The following is a 14,180-nucleotide window of genomic DNA, read 5'->3' on the forward strand; positions in this document are numbered from 1 at the left end:
CGGCAGCATCGTACTTCCTTGGGGTGAGAAAATGTCAATGTACTCAGCACACAGAACCCCCACATACCACTAACATTCACCGAGTGTGAATTCAAACAAAAAGTCACCGAAATTAGACGGGAAGGTATCCGAAATGTCACTTTAACACATGCCAAGCATGGAAAACAGTGACAAAGGGGCTTCCTGTGGATCCGGACTATGGAAACTGGCTTAAGTTCTCCAGATGTTCAGGGTTTAATCGTGCATTAAAATCGGCGAAAGCAATGAATTCTCGCAGGCCCCGGGAAATTCATTTTCCTCTCGGGAATGAAGAGGGCCCCGATCCAAGTCCTTCTCATTTGACGAAGCTGAGGAAGGGTTGCTGGCAATCCTCCCTCTAAAGGAGGTCAGAGCAAGGACAGCAGGCTCACGGTAGAGACCTGCTTCTTTCTGCTCCGATTTCCAGCAGCCTGCTGGAAGTCCCGCCCGAGACTGCAGGAGATGCACTGGTGGGGTGTGGGGCGAAGCCTGGGGGGCCCCGGAGGGCAGGTGAGCCTCAAAGCCTGCAGAACACAAGCTCCTCTGTCAGGCAAATGGCTCTTCCCGGGCTGTTCCGTGATTCGTTGTTTGTGCATAACCCCCAGTGCTCCACGCAGAACGTGCCCTCCTCAATACCCATCACCAGGCTAACCCATCCCCCCACCCCCCTCCCCTCTAGAACCCTCAGTTTGTTTTTCGGAGTCCATCGTCTCTCATGGTTCGTCTCCCCCTCCGATGTCCCCCCCGCTTCATTCTTCCCTTCCTGCTATCTTCTTCTTTTTTTTTTTTTTTTAACATATAATGCATTATTTGTTTCAGAGGTACAGGTCTGTGATTCAACAGTCTTGCACAATTCACAGCGCTCACCACAGCACATACCCTCCCCGATGTCTGTCACCCAGCCACCCCATCCCTCCCACCCCCCACCACTCCAGCAACCCTCAGTTTGTTTCCTGAGATTAAGAATTCCTCATATCAGTGAGGTCACATGATACATGTCTTTCTCTGATTGACTTATTTCACTCAGCATAACACCCTCCATTTCCATCCACGTCGTTGCAAATGGCAAGATCTCATTCCGTTTGATGGCTGCATAATATTCCATTGTGTATCTATACCACCTCTTCTTTATCCATTCATCTGTCGATGGGCATCTTGGCTTTTTCCACAGTTTGGCTATTGTGGACATTGCTGCTATAAACATTGGGGTGCACGTACCCCTTCGGATCCCTACATTTGTATCTTTGGGGTAAATACCCAGTAGTGCAATTGCTGGATCATACGGTAGCTCTATTTTCAACTGTTTGAGGAACCCCCATACTGTTTTCCAGAGTGGCCGCACCAGCTTGCATTCCCACCAACAGCGTAGGAGGGTTCCCCTTTCTCCGCATCCCCGCCAACATCTGTCATTTCCTGACTTGTTAATTCTAGCCATTCTGACGGGTGTGAGGTGGTATCTCACGGAGGTTTTGATTTGGATTTCCCTGATGCCGAGTGACGTTGAGTGCTTTTTCATGTGTCTTTTGGCCATTTGGATGTCTTCTTTGGAAAAATGTCTGTTCATGTCTTCTGTCCATTTCTTGATTGGATCATTTGTTCTTTGGGTGTTGAGTTTAAGAAGTTCTTTACAAATTTTGGATACTAGCCTGTCTGATAATGTCATTTGCAAATATCTTTTCCCATTCTGTCGGTTGTCTTTTGGTTTTGTGGACTGTTTCCCTTGCTGTGCAAAAGCTTTTTATCTTGATGAAGTCCCAATAGTTCATTTTTGCCCTGGCTTCCCTTGCCTTTGGCGATGTTTCCAAGAAGAAGTTGCTGCGGCTGAGGTCGAAGAGGTTGCTGCGTGTGTTCTCCTTTAGGACTTTGATGGACTCCTGTCTCACATTTAGGTCTTTCAACCATTTGGAGTCTATTTTTCTGTGTGGTGTGAGGAAATGGTCCAGTTTCATTCTTCTGCATGTGGCTATCCAATTTTCCCAACACCATTTGTTGAAGAGACTGTCTTTTTGCCATTGGACATTCTTTCCTGCTTTGTCAAAGATGAGTTGACCATAGAGTTGAGGGTCCATTTCTGGGCTCTCGATTCTGTTCCATTGATCTATGTGTCTGTTTTTGTGCCAGTACCATACTGTCTTGATGATGACAGCTTTGTAATAGAGCTGGAAGTCCGGAATTGTGATGCCGCCAACTTTGCTTTTCTTTTTCAACATTCTCTGGCTATTCGGGGTCTCTTCTGGTTCCATACAAGTTTTAGGATTATGTGTTCCATTTCTTTGAAAAAAAAGTGGATGGTATTTTGATGGGGATTGCATTGAACGTGTAGATGGCTCTAGGTAGCATTGACATCTTCACAATATTTGTTCTTGCAATCCATGAGCATGGAACGTTTTTCCATTTCTTTGTGTCTTCCTCAATTTCTTTCCTGAGTATTTTATAGTTTTCTGAGTACAGATCCTTTGCCTCTTTGGTTAGATTTATTCCTAGGTATCCTATGGTTTTCGGTGCAATTGTAAATGGGATCAACTCCTTAATGTCTTTCTTCTGTCTTGGTGGTGGTGTATAGGACTGCCACTGATTTCTGTGCATTGATTTTATATCCTGCCACTTTACTGAATTCCTGTATGAGTTCTAGCAGTTTTGGGGTGGAGTCTTTTGGGTTTTCCACATACAGTATCATATCATCTGCAAAGAGTGAGAGTTTGACTTCTTCTTTGCTTATTCAGATGCCTTTGATTTCTTTTTGTTGTCTGATTGCTGTGGCTAGGACTTCTAATACTATGTTGAATAGCAGTGGTGAGAGTGGACATCCCTGCCGTGTTCCTGACCTTAGGGGAACAGCTCTCCGTTTTTCCCCATCGAGAACGATATTCGCTGTGGGTTTTTCATAGATGGCTTTTATGATATTGAGGTATGTACCCTCTATCCCTATACTCTGAAGAGTTTTGATCAAGAAAGTACAGCTACTTTGCCAAATGCTTTTTCTGCATCTATTGAGAGGATCATATGGTTCTTGTTCTTTCCTTTATTAATGTATTGTATACATTGATTGATTTGCCGCCCAGGGATAAATCCCACTTGGTCGTGGTGAATAATCCTTTTAATGTACTGTTGGATCCTATTGGCTAGTATTTTGGTGGTAATTTTTGCATCCATGTTCATCAGGGATATTGGTCTGTAATTCTCCTTTTTGATGGGGTCTTTGTCTGGTTTGGGGATCAAGGTAATGGTGGCCTCATAAAATGAGTTTGGAGGTTTTCCTTCCATTTCTATTTTTTGGAATAGTTTCAGAAGAAGAGGTATTAATTCTTCTTGAAATGTTTGGTAGAATTCCCCTGGGAAGCCATCTGGCCCTGGGCTTTTGTTTGTTGGGAGATTTTTGATTACTCCCTCAATTTCCTTAGTGGTTATAGGGCTGTTCAGGTTTACTATTTCTTCCTGGTTCAGTTTTGGTAGTGGATACATCTCTAGGAATGCATCCATTTCTTCCAGATTATCTAATTTGCTGGCATAGAGTTGCTCATAATGTGTTCTTATAATTGTTTGTATTTCTTTGGTGTTGGTTGTGATCTCTCCTCTCTCATTCATGATTTTATTTATTTGGGTCATTTCTGTTTCCTTTTTGATACGTCTGGCCAGGGGTTTATCCATCTTGTTAATTCTTTCAAAGAACCAGCTCCTAGTTTTGTGGATCTGTTCTACTGTTCTTTTGGTTTCTCTTTCCTTGATTTGTGCTCTGATCTTTATGATTTCTCTTCTCTTGTTGGGTTAGGCTTTATTTGCTGTTCTTTCTCCAGCTCCTTTAGGTGTAGGGTTAGATTGTGTATTTGAGACCTTTCTTGTTTCTTGACAAAGCCTTGTGTTGCTCTATACTTTCCTCTCAGGACTGCCTTTGCTGCATCCCAAAGATTTTGGACAGTTGTGTCTTCATTTTCATTTGTTTCCATGAATTTTTTTAATTCTTCTTTAATTTCCTGGTTGACCCATTCATTCTTTAGTAGGATGCTCTTTAGTCTCCATGTGTTTGAGTTCTTTCCGACTTTCCTCTTGTGATGGAGTTCTAGTTTCAAAGCATTGTGGTCTGAAAATATGCAGGGAATGATCCCAATCTCTTGGTACCAGTTGAGACCTGATTTGTGACCTAGGATGTGATCAATTCTGGAGAATGTTGCATGGGCACTAGAGAAGAATGTGTATTCCGTTGCTTTGGGATGGAATGTTCTGAATATGTCTGTGAAGTCCATTTGGTCCAGTGGTCATTTAAAGTCTTTATTTCCTTGTTGATCTTTTGCTTAGATGATCTGTCCATTTCAGTGAGGGGGGTGTTAAAGTCCCCCACTATTATTGTATTGTTGTCGATGTGTTTCTTTGCTTTTGTTATTAGTTGCCTTATATCATTGGCTGCTGCCATGTTAGGGGCATAGATATTTACAATTGTTAGATCTTCTTGTTGGATAGACCCTTTAAGTAGGATATAGTGTCCTTCCTCATTCCTTATTATAGTCTTTGGTTTAAAATCTAATTTGTCTGATATAAGGATTGCCACTCAGCTTTCTTTTGGTGTCCATTAGCATGGTAAATGGTTTTCCACCCCCTCACTTTCAATCTGAGGGTGTCTTTGGGTCTAAAATGAGTCTCTTGCAGACAGCATATCGATGGGTCTTGTTTTTTTATCCAATCTGATAGCCTGTGTCTTCTGATTGGGGCATTTAGCCCATTTACATTCAGGGTAACTATTGAAAGATAGGAATTTAGTGCCATTGTATTGCCTGTAAGGTGACTGTTACTGTATATTGTCTGTGTTCCTTTCTGGTCTATGCTGCTTTTCGGCTCTCTCTTTGCTTAGAGCACCCCTTTCAATATTTCTTGTACGGCTGGTTTCGTGTTTGCAAATTCCTTTCGTTTTTGTATGTCCTGGAAGCTTTTGTTCTCTCCTTCTATTTTCAATGACAGCCTAGCTGGATATAGTATTCTTGGCTGCATAATTTTCTCGTTTAGTGCTCTGAAGATATCCTGCCAGTCCTTTCTGGCCTGCCAGGTCTCTGTGGATAGGTCTGTTGCCAATCTAATAGTTCTACCATTGTAGGTTACAGATCTCTTCTTCTGAGGTGAGCTTTCAGGATTTTCTCTTTGTGTCTGGGACTCGTAAGTTTTACCTATTAGATGTCAGGGTGTTGACCTATTTTTATTGATTTTGAGGGGGCTTCTCTCTGCCTCCTGCATTTTGATGCCTGTTTCCTTCCCCAAATTTGCTCCAATATACCTTCTGTCCCTCTCTCTCTTTCTTCTTCTTCTGGGATCCCAATTATTCTAATGTTCTTTCGTCTTATGGTATCACTTAGCTCTCGAACTCTGCCCTCGTGATCCAGTAATTGTTTTTCTCTCTTTTTCTCAGCTTCTTTATTTTCCATCATTTGGTGTTCTATATCGCTAATTCTCTCTTCTGCCTCATTTATCCTAGCAGTTAGAGCCCCCATTTTGGATTACACCTCATTAATAGCCTTTTTGATTTCGACTTGGTTAGATTTTATTTCTTTTATTTCTCCAGAAAGGGTTTCTCTAATATCTTCCATTCTTTTTTCAAGCCCAGCTAGTATCTTCAAAATCATCACTCTGAACTCTAGTTCTGACATCTTACTAATGTCCGTATTGGTTAGGTCCCTGGCGGTCAGTACTGCCTCTTGTTCTTTTTTTTTTGAGGTGATTTTTTCTGTCTTGTCATTTTGTCCAGAGGAGAATAGATGAATGGAAGAACAAAATGCAAACAGGGTAACAATGTCCCCAGAAAATATACACTAAACAAATCAGAAGAGACCTGAAACCGGGGGAGAAGAAAGGGAAAAGAAAGAAAAAAGAAAAGAGAAAGATAAAAACAAAAACAAAACAAAAACAGAATATGATCACATATGATCAGGCTGGTGCATAGATCAGTGCCACACACTAGATTTTGGGCGTATTTTTGTCTGTTAGAAGAAAGTGCCTCCCAAGATTTTAAAGAAAGAAAAACTTACTTATGTACAAAAATAAGGGTTAATATGACGAAGGGATGGAATATGACTGTAAAGATGAAAATTATAAAAGATTTTATAAAAGGAATTGATAAGAAGTTGTTTGAAAAAAGAATGAAGATTAAAAAAAAAAGGGAGAGAATGTGATCAGGCAGGAGACTAGAACAAAGCCATACACTAGAGATTTAGGGTATATTTTGATCTGTTAGAAGAAACTGTATCCCAAAACTTTAAAGAGAGAACAACATATATACACACACACACCAAAAATAAGGTTAACTACTCTGAAGGGGTAGACTGTGACTCTTCCAGAAATTGGTCGCTTCTCTGTTCAGAGAGTTGTTGCTACTCTCCTGTTCGATCTCCTGTTGAGTTCGTAGGTGTTCAGAATGGTTTGATCCCTATTCAGCTGAATTCCTAGGACCAGATGAAATCCAGGTCTCCTACTCCTCCGCCATCTTGCTCCTCTCCCCATCTATCAGTTAGTTTTTGAATGCGTTTCAAAGTAAATTGCAGACACTTCTGAAATACTTCAGCATTCATATCACTAAAATTCAAAATTTGTTCCCAGATTTTTTTTTTGAGGTAAAATTTATAGGTGAATACATAAATCTTAAGTGTATATTTGCTGTTTTGACAAATGCACACACCTTTGTAACCCAAACACCTGTCATGATACAGAACATTACCGTCTCCTTTCTACCCCTTCCCTATCGGTCTTGGCCAGCCTCCTACCGTATGGTAACCCCCAGAGGCAAACATCTCCTATACCTACCCTTGTTTTCCACTACTGATTTTTCCCCCACCATATACTATGTATGTTCTCTCTGCATCTGCTTATTTCATTCTGCATAATATGTTTAGATTCATCCATGTTGCTGTGTGTGTTGATAATCCATTCCTTTTTATTAGCAACTAGTATTCCATTGAATAAATGTAGCACAGTGAGTTTACCCACTCTTCTATAGATTGATACCTGGACAGTTTCCAAGTTGTGGATATTATGAATAAAGCAGCTTACAATGTTCTAGTAGGCTTTTTTCTGTGTATGTGTGTGCGTGTATGTGTGCGCATGCGTGCATAAATGTGTGCACCTGTGCATGTACTTGGGTTTATATGTTGTCATCTCTCATGGGTAAATGCTGCCCAGGTGTGGGACTGGGTCATAAGGTTAATGCGTGTTTAATTTTATAAGAAATGACCAGTCCTGCTTCTAGGAAATTTTCCTTGCTCTTAAAAAGAGACCCCCCCCACCCCGGTAAAAACAAAACAAAGAAACAAACCCTTCCTTTGGGCAAGGTTGTGTCTAGATAAGATGCCCAGACGTCTGCAGCCCTGAGGACAGAGCTGACACATGGAAAGGAACAGGGTCATCTGTGACAAATTAGACCTTGGTGTCACCAGCTGCAGGGCTGCCTTCCTTGGAGTTATGTGACCTAATAACATTCCTTGTTATTTAAGACAGTTTGAATCAGAGATTCTTTTATTTTTTTTATTTAATTTTTTAAAGATTTTATTCATTTGATACACAGAGAGCACAAGTGGGGGCGGGGGGCAGAGGAGAGGCGGAGAGGCAAGCTCCCCGCGGAGCAGGGAGCCCGATGCGGGGCTCGATCCCAGGACCCCGGGATCATGACCTGAACCAAAGGCATATGCTTAACCCACTGAGCCACCCAGGCATCCCTGAATCAGAGATTCTTTTAAAAAAAACGTATAGAGTTGTGCTCCCTTCGGCAGCACATACACTAAAAGTTGGAACGGTACAGAGAAGATTAGGATGGCCCCCGAGCCAGGGTGACGTGAAAAGTCATGCAGTGTTCCATATTTTTGAGGCGTGCACCGGGTGTCGTATGGAAGTGATGAATCACTGAATTCTACTCCGGAAACCAACATTGCACCATACATTAATGGACAAAATTTAACTTAAAAAATGTATAGAGTAAAAATATTTTTATAAAACTACTGAAGTATCACATACATACAGAAAAGCGCATACAGAATAATTCCCACAAACCGGATATAGGTTAGTGACTGGCCTCCAGGTGGAGGAACAGCGTGACCTGTAACGCGGCAGCCTCGGGGAAAGGGGCCATACCACAGGCGATCAAAATTACAAGTGCAAACCTAACAGTTGAGGCCCAGTTGAGTTCACTGGCGCATCCCACCAAACATGTAAGGAGTGCCCCACAAAAACGAAGTCAGACTTCCCCTTGGGAAAGCCCCTTGCCCTCTCCCAGTCTCCCCAGGCCCCCCACCTCCTCCTGCAGCCACTCCGTCCACGCGGGTTTTGCTCCCATAGTCTCTCTAAATCCCGCTCCGCTTGCCCAGGTCGTTGTGCAAGGCCGAGCCGTCGCGTTAGCTGAGCCTCCACCGAGTGTCCCTCGGCATGTCCTGGGGTGCACGGTGAGCAGGAGGGAGACACCCACTGTCACAGAGTCGCCCCGCCGCAAGCCCCTGGTCCCCATGGGACCGGCCGAAATGGGGTAGGCCAGGAAATAAGCCCCATGTGACTTTGGACGTGTGTCTACTCGGGCCTCGGCTGTTGTTTTATTTGTGAAGTGGGTCGAATGATGGTAGCTACTTCCTAGGGCCGTTCTGGGGGTGGAACGTAAAGGGCTTCCATGTATTAAGGGGGCTCATGTTCTGGGGTTTAGGGGATAATGTCTTTCCAGTTTCCACCCTACGCAGGAAGGGATGCTTCCCATGGAGCACCGTCAGCGGGAGCACCGCAGATCACCCGTGTCACTGGGGTTAGACCCAGAGGGGGCCACCTGCTGGGTCCCTGCGCAGAGCTGCCTGCAGCGCTCAGCTGGCCCCACATGGGGGGATCAAGGTGTCAAGTGGCTTTGTGCAGGGTTTGTGAGGGAAAGCGTATTCCCGTGGAGACATCCATCCAATTGTAAGACCTCCAATTAGAATACACTTTGAACAATTACATATGAACACAGAGTGAGAATCAGCTACAAATGCGATTTCAGGTTTTTGGTCTAGGACGCACCACTGCCAAGTGGACCTCAGGTGGAAATAAAAATGTAGCGGGGCGGCGGGGGTGGGCGGTGTGGATCATGGAGACTGGAAGACCATTAGCCAACTGTAGATGAAGAAAAATTTGGACAAATCAGAACAGAGTCAATAGCTAAAGCTTCTCTTCTCGGAAACTGACCTCTAGCGATACTTACATTAATTGGATATTAAATCGTATACCAGTATTTCCCAAAGTTCATCCATTAGTGCATAGTGACATGATTTTTCCCCATAACTATTTATCATTTGTACTATTTTTAATCAGCATTTTCCCTTCAGTGAGTTCCTTTAAAAAAAAATGTCTTTAGCCTCACTCTATAATTTACATTTCTAATTCACATCAAAGCCACTACATAACCATCAAAAGAAAAAGTGTCCACTCTGTGCCACTGAAAAGCCATCACCCTTTGGAATATATTTTCTCCTGTCACTGACTTTGCAGATGGTGGCTTACTCCCCAGCCAATCTCAGCAAGCCGTGTTCATAAGGTCCTGAGCTAAAGAATGTCTCCAGAGATGTTTTGCAGAAAAACCCAAGGCTTGGTTCTCTTTAACCAAATCCACGTCTCTCACACGGTTCCCTGTCTCAGCCAAGGTCGATGGCGCTCTACCGGGTCTTCAGCCCAGAAGGCGGTGAAATCACTCTTGCCTCCCATCTTTCTCCCACCCTTGTAAGTCCGACAGGAAATCCTGTTGGCTCTGCCTTCAGACACACCCCTGTTCGGACCGCTTCGCATCATCTCCATCTCCAGCCCTTCGTCCCCGGCTCTTGGTTGGGTGTCGTGAAAGCCTCTACCTTGTCTGCTTCTCGACCCGCTTCTCTGCAGCGTGTGTTCCCGATGGAACCAGGGAGACAGATACACTGGAAAGCTCTCCAGAGGCCAGATCGTGCCACCGCTCTGCCCATAGATGTCTGATGACGTCCCATCCATGACACAGCAACGTCAAAAGTCCTTCAGCCCTTCCCGACTGCCATCCCCTGCACGTCCACCCCATGGACATGGACAGCACATCAGCTGCTCCTGTCTTGGCCTCTCTGCTCAGGCCACCCTGGCCATCTGCTCCTTCTTCCACCCAGCAAGCACATTCTTATCTGGGGATCTTTACGTGTGCCCCTCCTTTTTCCAGGAATGCTTTTCCTCGGGCATAAACACGGCTTGTCCTTTCTCCCACTTCCTTCAGGTGCCTATCAGAGAGGGCTTCTCTGATTACACCATGTTCAACAACCTTCGCTCACCTCTTATTTTGCTTTCTTCTTCTTCTTAGCATGTATCACCTAACAGATCACATTTAATTTTATTTTTTGTCTGTCTCCTCCTATTTAGAATGGAAGCATCCTGGGAAGATGCTTAAGACTTTGTTTTGGCCTAAAAGAGTAGGCTTGGCGAATAGTAGGCATTTAAGAAACACATGAGTAAATGCTGGGCTGCAGAAGTACTATCTGACCATTACAGTCAAGGGTGTGGTGCCCAGAAAGAGCAGAACCAGGTAGGCAGCGCCACCTGCCCCAGACCCTAGTTCTCTACCTTACAGTTAGAGATACGCCTCCTGCTACATGGGTAGCGTCCTTCCTGATTCACATATTCATTCATTATTATGTAATGACATTACACGGAGCTACTTTCTCTGCCACATGGGATGCTGCCCATTACATGAGTCACGGAATCAAGCCAGTAAGATCTTTAAAATGTACTCAGTTGAATTTTGTTTTTTGAGCAGTTTCAAGAGCGAGTGCTCCAGGAAACATAGAAGTGACACATGGCCTTTGTGACCCAGACTCAGAAGTCACAGGGCAGAGTTTCCGTGTTCTCTGGTTATTATGGGCAGTCACAAGCCCACCCAGCTTTCGGGGGGAGATGACACAGATCCCCACTTTTCCACCAATGGAAGGTCAAAGAATTTGCAGCTGTGTTTGTGAGCTGCCTCGGGGAGGTATGACTCAGTTAAGCGGCGGGGGGGGGGGGTAGTAATTGGGAAAGTATTTTGAGGATGAAAGTTTGAGCAGGGGTAGGACAGGGCAGGTACGTTTAGGAACCATCAAGAGACCCATGTGCCCAAGTGGGAGACCGACAAGGAGAAATGTCAAAGCCAAATGCAAAGGCTTGGCTAGGTGAGTGCGAATACCTGGTTTAGGAGTCTAGTCTTTATTCTGTAGACAGGCGGTGTTTAAACCGGTTTGCTTACGTATCCCTAAGGGAATTTTGAAAAACACATTTTTAGCTTTGTACCCATTTTTCCCCCCATAATTTAAAAGTAATTGCAAAGGTCAGCAGCTCTATGTGGTCATTCAGGCTGATGGAGGTTTTCCACCTTCTTCTTTCTGTGACATCCAAGGTCACTGCGGATACCTCCCTCCAAATCTGTGCTGCAGTCTGGAGGAGCTCACGTGGGAAGGCATTATGGGCCAAGGACGCATTGGTGCAGGTCACTTCTGCTCCCTCTCCATTGGCCAGACCTCAGTTAATGGCCACTCCCGATGGCAGGGGACACCAGGGTGGAGCGAGGAACACAGAGTTTGCGGAAGAGCTAGCGGTCCTTTGCTACAGAGCATCTGTATGTACAGCATTCAGCACATTTGCTGGCAGTCGGGAAGCATTGAACACAGAGCCCGCTGCTATTATTAACACTATTATTATTATTATTATTATTATTACACATTCAGTCTGCATGCTGTGTTCTGTGCCCCAGTGGATGTGCACTCCCTACGCTGCAGCTCAGAGGCCCCCAAGGTAGATGCACTTTAGGCAAGGGAGGCCCCAGAGCCTTGGAGCCCAATTTGTAGCTCATAAACCTCAGCCGGCATCTTGGCCGCCTGGGTCAGTGGGCTGCAGACGGAAGCTGTGCTAAGTCCTGGCCCAGCTCCCCACGTGGCTGTTTGTTCATCTCCTGCCTGCCTTCAACAATCCACCGGCCCCACCCCACCCTCCTCCCTGCCTTGCACCCAACTCCTACCTCCAGGAGTCCCAGGGTGGACTCCGAGACACCTGGAGAAAGCCAGGGACTGGCCCTGGGCCAAGAGGCAAGTTTCCGTCCCCGTAGCTGCTGCTCCAAGGGTCCCAACGGAGAATCACTGGAGAAGAGGCCCCAGCTTTAAGAAGTCGAGGCTTTTGGGCTTGCTGTGTGGGGACATGGGTGGAATGTCGCCGACTTCCAAGAACAGATCGAACATTCAAAGTCTTTGCTTTCTTTTCCCTGCCGCTGATACCTGGGCCCAAACAGTGGGAAGAACACACTTTTTCCCTAGGGATTCTAGAAGCCACGGAGACTAGCACAGAGGCCATACTGCAGGACGTTTGGTTTTGTCCTGGGAAGGCCCCGGGGGACAATGGAAACACTGCTTTATTTGCTTCCCTAAACTCCCAACTTTAAATGACTACTATCAATTTCTTTATGTAGTTACAACCTTTCTAGACAAGTGGGCCATCCCCCGGTCCAGAACTTAAGTCCTTCATTCAAAATGACCCAAACTCACATCTCCGGGGGGGATCTGTCCTGCCGAGTCTCCGCTGGGTGCTGGGTGGTGGGGGCGGTGGAGACAAAATGTACTCTTTTCCAAATCAAACGGGAGAAGCAGGTGTGCCCGAGCGTGTGTGTGTGTGTGTGTGTGTGTGTGTGTGTGTGTGTGTGTGCACGGTGCAAAGTGACGAGCTCCAGGTGTGATCTCCCAGGGCTGGTGCCGGGTTTTTCCACAAACAGGCTCAGCTGGGGTGCGTTCTGCCCGGGGTGTGAGTCAGCACACAAGTAGTTAAGTCGGCAGCCCGGCTCCCTGGGCTAGCGCAGTGGCCTCCGGGACTTAGCATGCAGCACCGCTCAGCAGAGCTGGGTCCTGGCGCTCCCCAGAAGGACTGACATGCCGCCTGGAACAAACAACAGCCGGTCTAGGTACGTAGCCGGGCTTTGATGGATGGTGTTTTGCTCTCTCCCCAGAGGACGGAGCAACCGTGCTTCGTGGTTGCCAACAGAATCTGGTGTTTATTGAACCTCCTGTTTCTTGGGGGAAAATGAGTCATAGGGATGGGGGAGGGGAGGGGAGCAGCCTCTTCAGCCTCATTTATGTTTCCCTGGCCGTGGCCGTGCCAGGTTTCCTTAATTCCGTCTGCATTCCAGGGCTGGGAGTTCAGGTCATTTGAATGTGAGCATCAGAGCGGGGGAGGTCAAAAGGGCTCTTTTTGCTGTTCTTTCTGTCAGTCTTCAGATCTACATTCAGGGATAGGGATTTGGTTTGAAGAGTTATTTGCTGAGTTGGTGAAGTCGAGTGGCAGAAACCCATTTTCCTGGCCCATTTTGAACGGCAAGGTTCGTATTAGCAGTCTTAAGAAGCAAACTTCTCCGAATTTACCCCATGCCTGAGTGAGAGCATGTTTTCGGAGGTGGTCTTTGCCTTGCTTACAGCCTGAAAACTGCCACCTCAGGTGTCTGCAGTGTGACCTGAAATCACTTTGAGGATCCTGGTTCTTGTAATGAGTCTACTCGACCGGGTCGCCCTGGTCTTCCCATCCCTTTGGATGACTCTATTCTATTGCTCACAAAATAGTTGGAATTCTGAGTAGATTGGAACTACCCTCAAAAATTTGGTTCGGATGGAACTTCCAAGGATTATAGGGACTTAGGCAAGGTTTGGATCTCATTGCATCGCCAATCTTTTTTTTTTTAAGAGGTGGGGGTGGGGCAGAGGAAGAAGAGGGAGGGAGGGGGGGAGAGAGAGAGAGAGAGAGAAAGAATCCTAAGCTGGGTGTGGAGCCTGACACGGGGCTGGATCCCATGACCCTCAGATCATGACCCGAGCAGAAATCACGGATCGGACGCTTAGCCAACTGAGCCACCCAGCTGCCATCCTCCCCCATTTTTTTTAACTAGATTACCAGTTTATCATAAAAGGATCTAATTCAGGAACAGACGGATACAGGTGTGGAGAAGGGATGCCGAGCCTCCCTCCCCTCTCCAGGTTCACCACTCCCCCAAATCTCCACGTGTTTACCAACCTAGAAGCTCTGCAAACCCCATCCTTTTGGGTTTTTATGAAGGCTTCATTACAGAGGCATGACTGATCGAGTCCTCCTTCCACGTCTGTCCTGTCACTGCGGCATCAGCCACCAATAACTGACGTCGATGACTTTGATGATCAGCCTGGTAT

The 14,180-nt window shown here is 45.7% G+C and overlaps 1 protein-coding gene and 1 non-coding gene across 2 annotated transcripts in view; both read left to right on the top strand.

The window, feature by feature from the left end:
- Window positions 1-14,180, top strand: part of ASAH2 (N-acylsphingosine amidohydrolase 2) — a 114,613-nt gene that overhangs the window by 3,475 nt on the left and 96,958 nt on the right. The gene's annotated exons all lie outside the window — the stretch shown is intronic.
- Window positions 7,745-7,852, top strand: LOC114210380 (U6 spliceosomal RNA). The gene has a single exon (XR_003609520.1). It is a non-coding gene; the product is annotated as a U6 spliceosomal RNA (small nuclear RNA).

The sequence above is a fragment of the Eumetopias jubatus genome, unplaced genomic scaffold (assembly GCF_037043125.1).
Source record: "Eumetopias jubatus isolate StellerSeaLion01/CBP00866 unplaced genomic scaffold, mEumJub1_p1.0 scaffold_17, whole genome shotgun sequence".
NCBI lineage: Eukaryota > Metazoa > Chordata > Mammalia > Carnivora > Otariidae > Eumetopias > Eumetopias jubatus.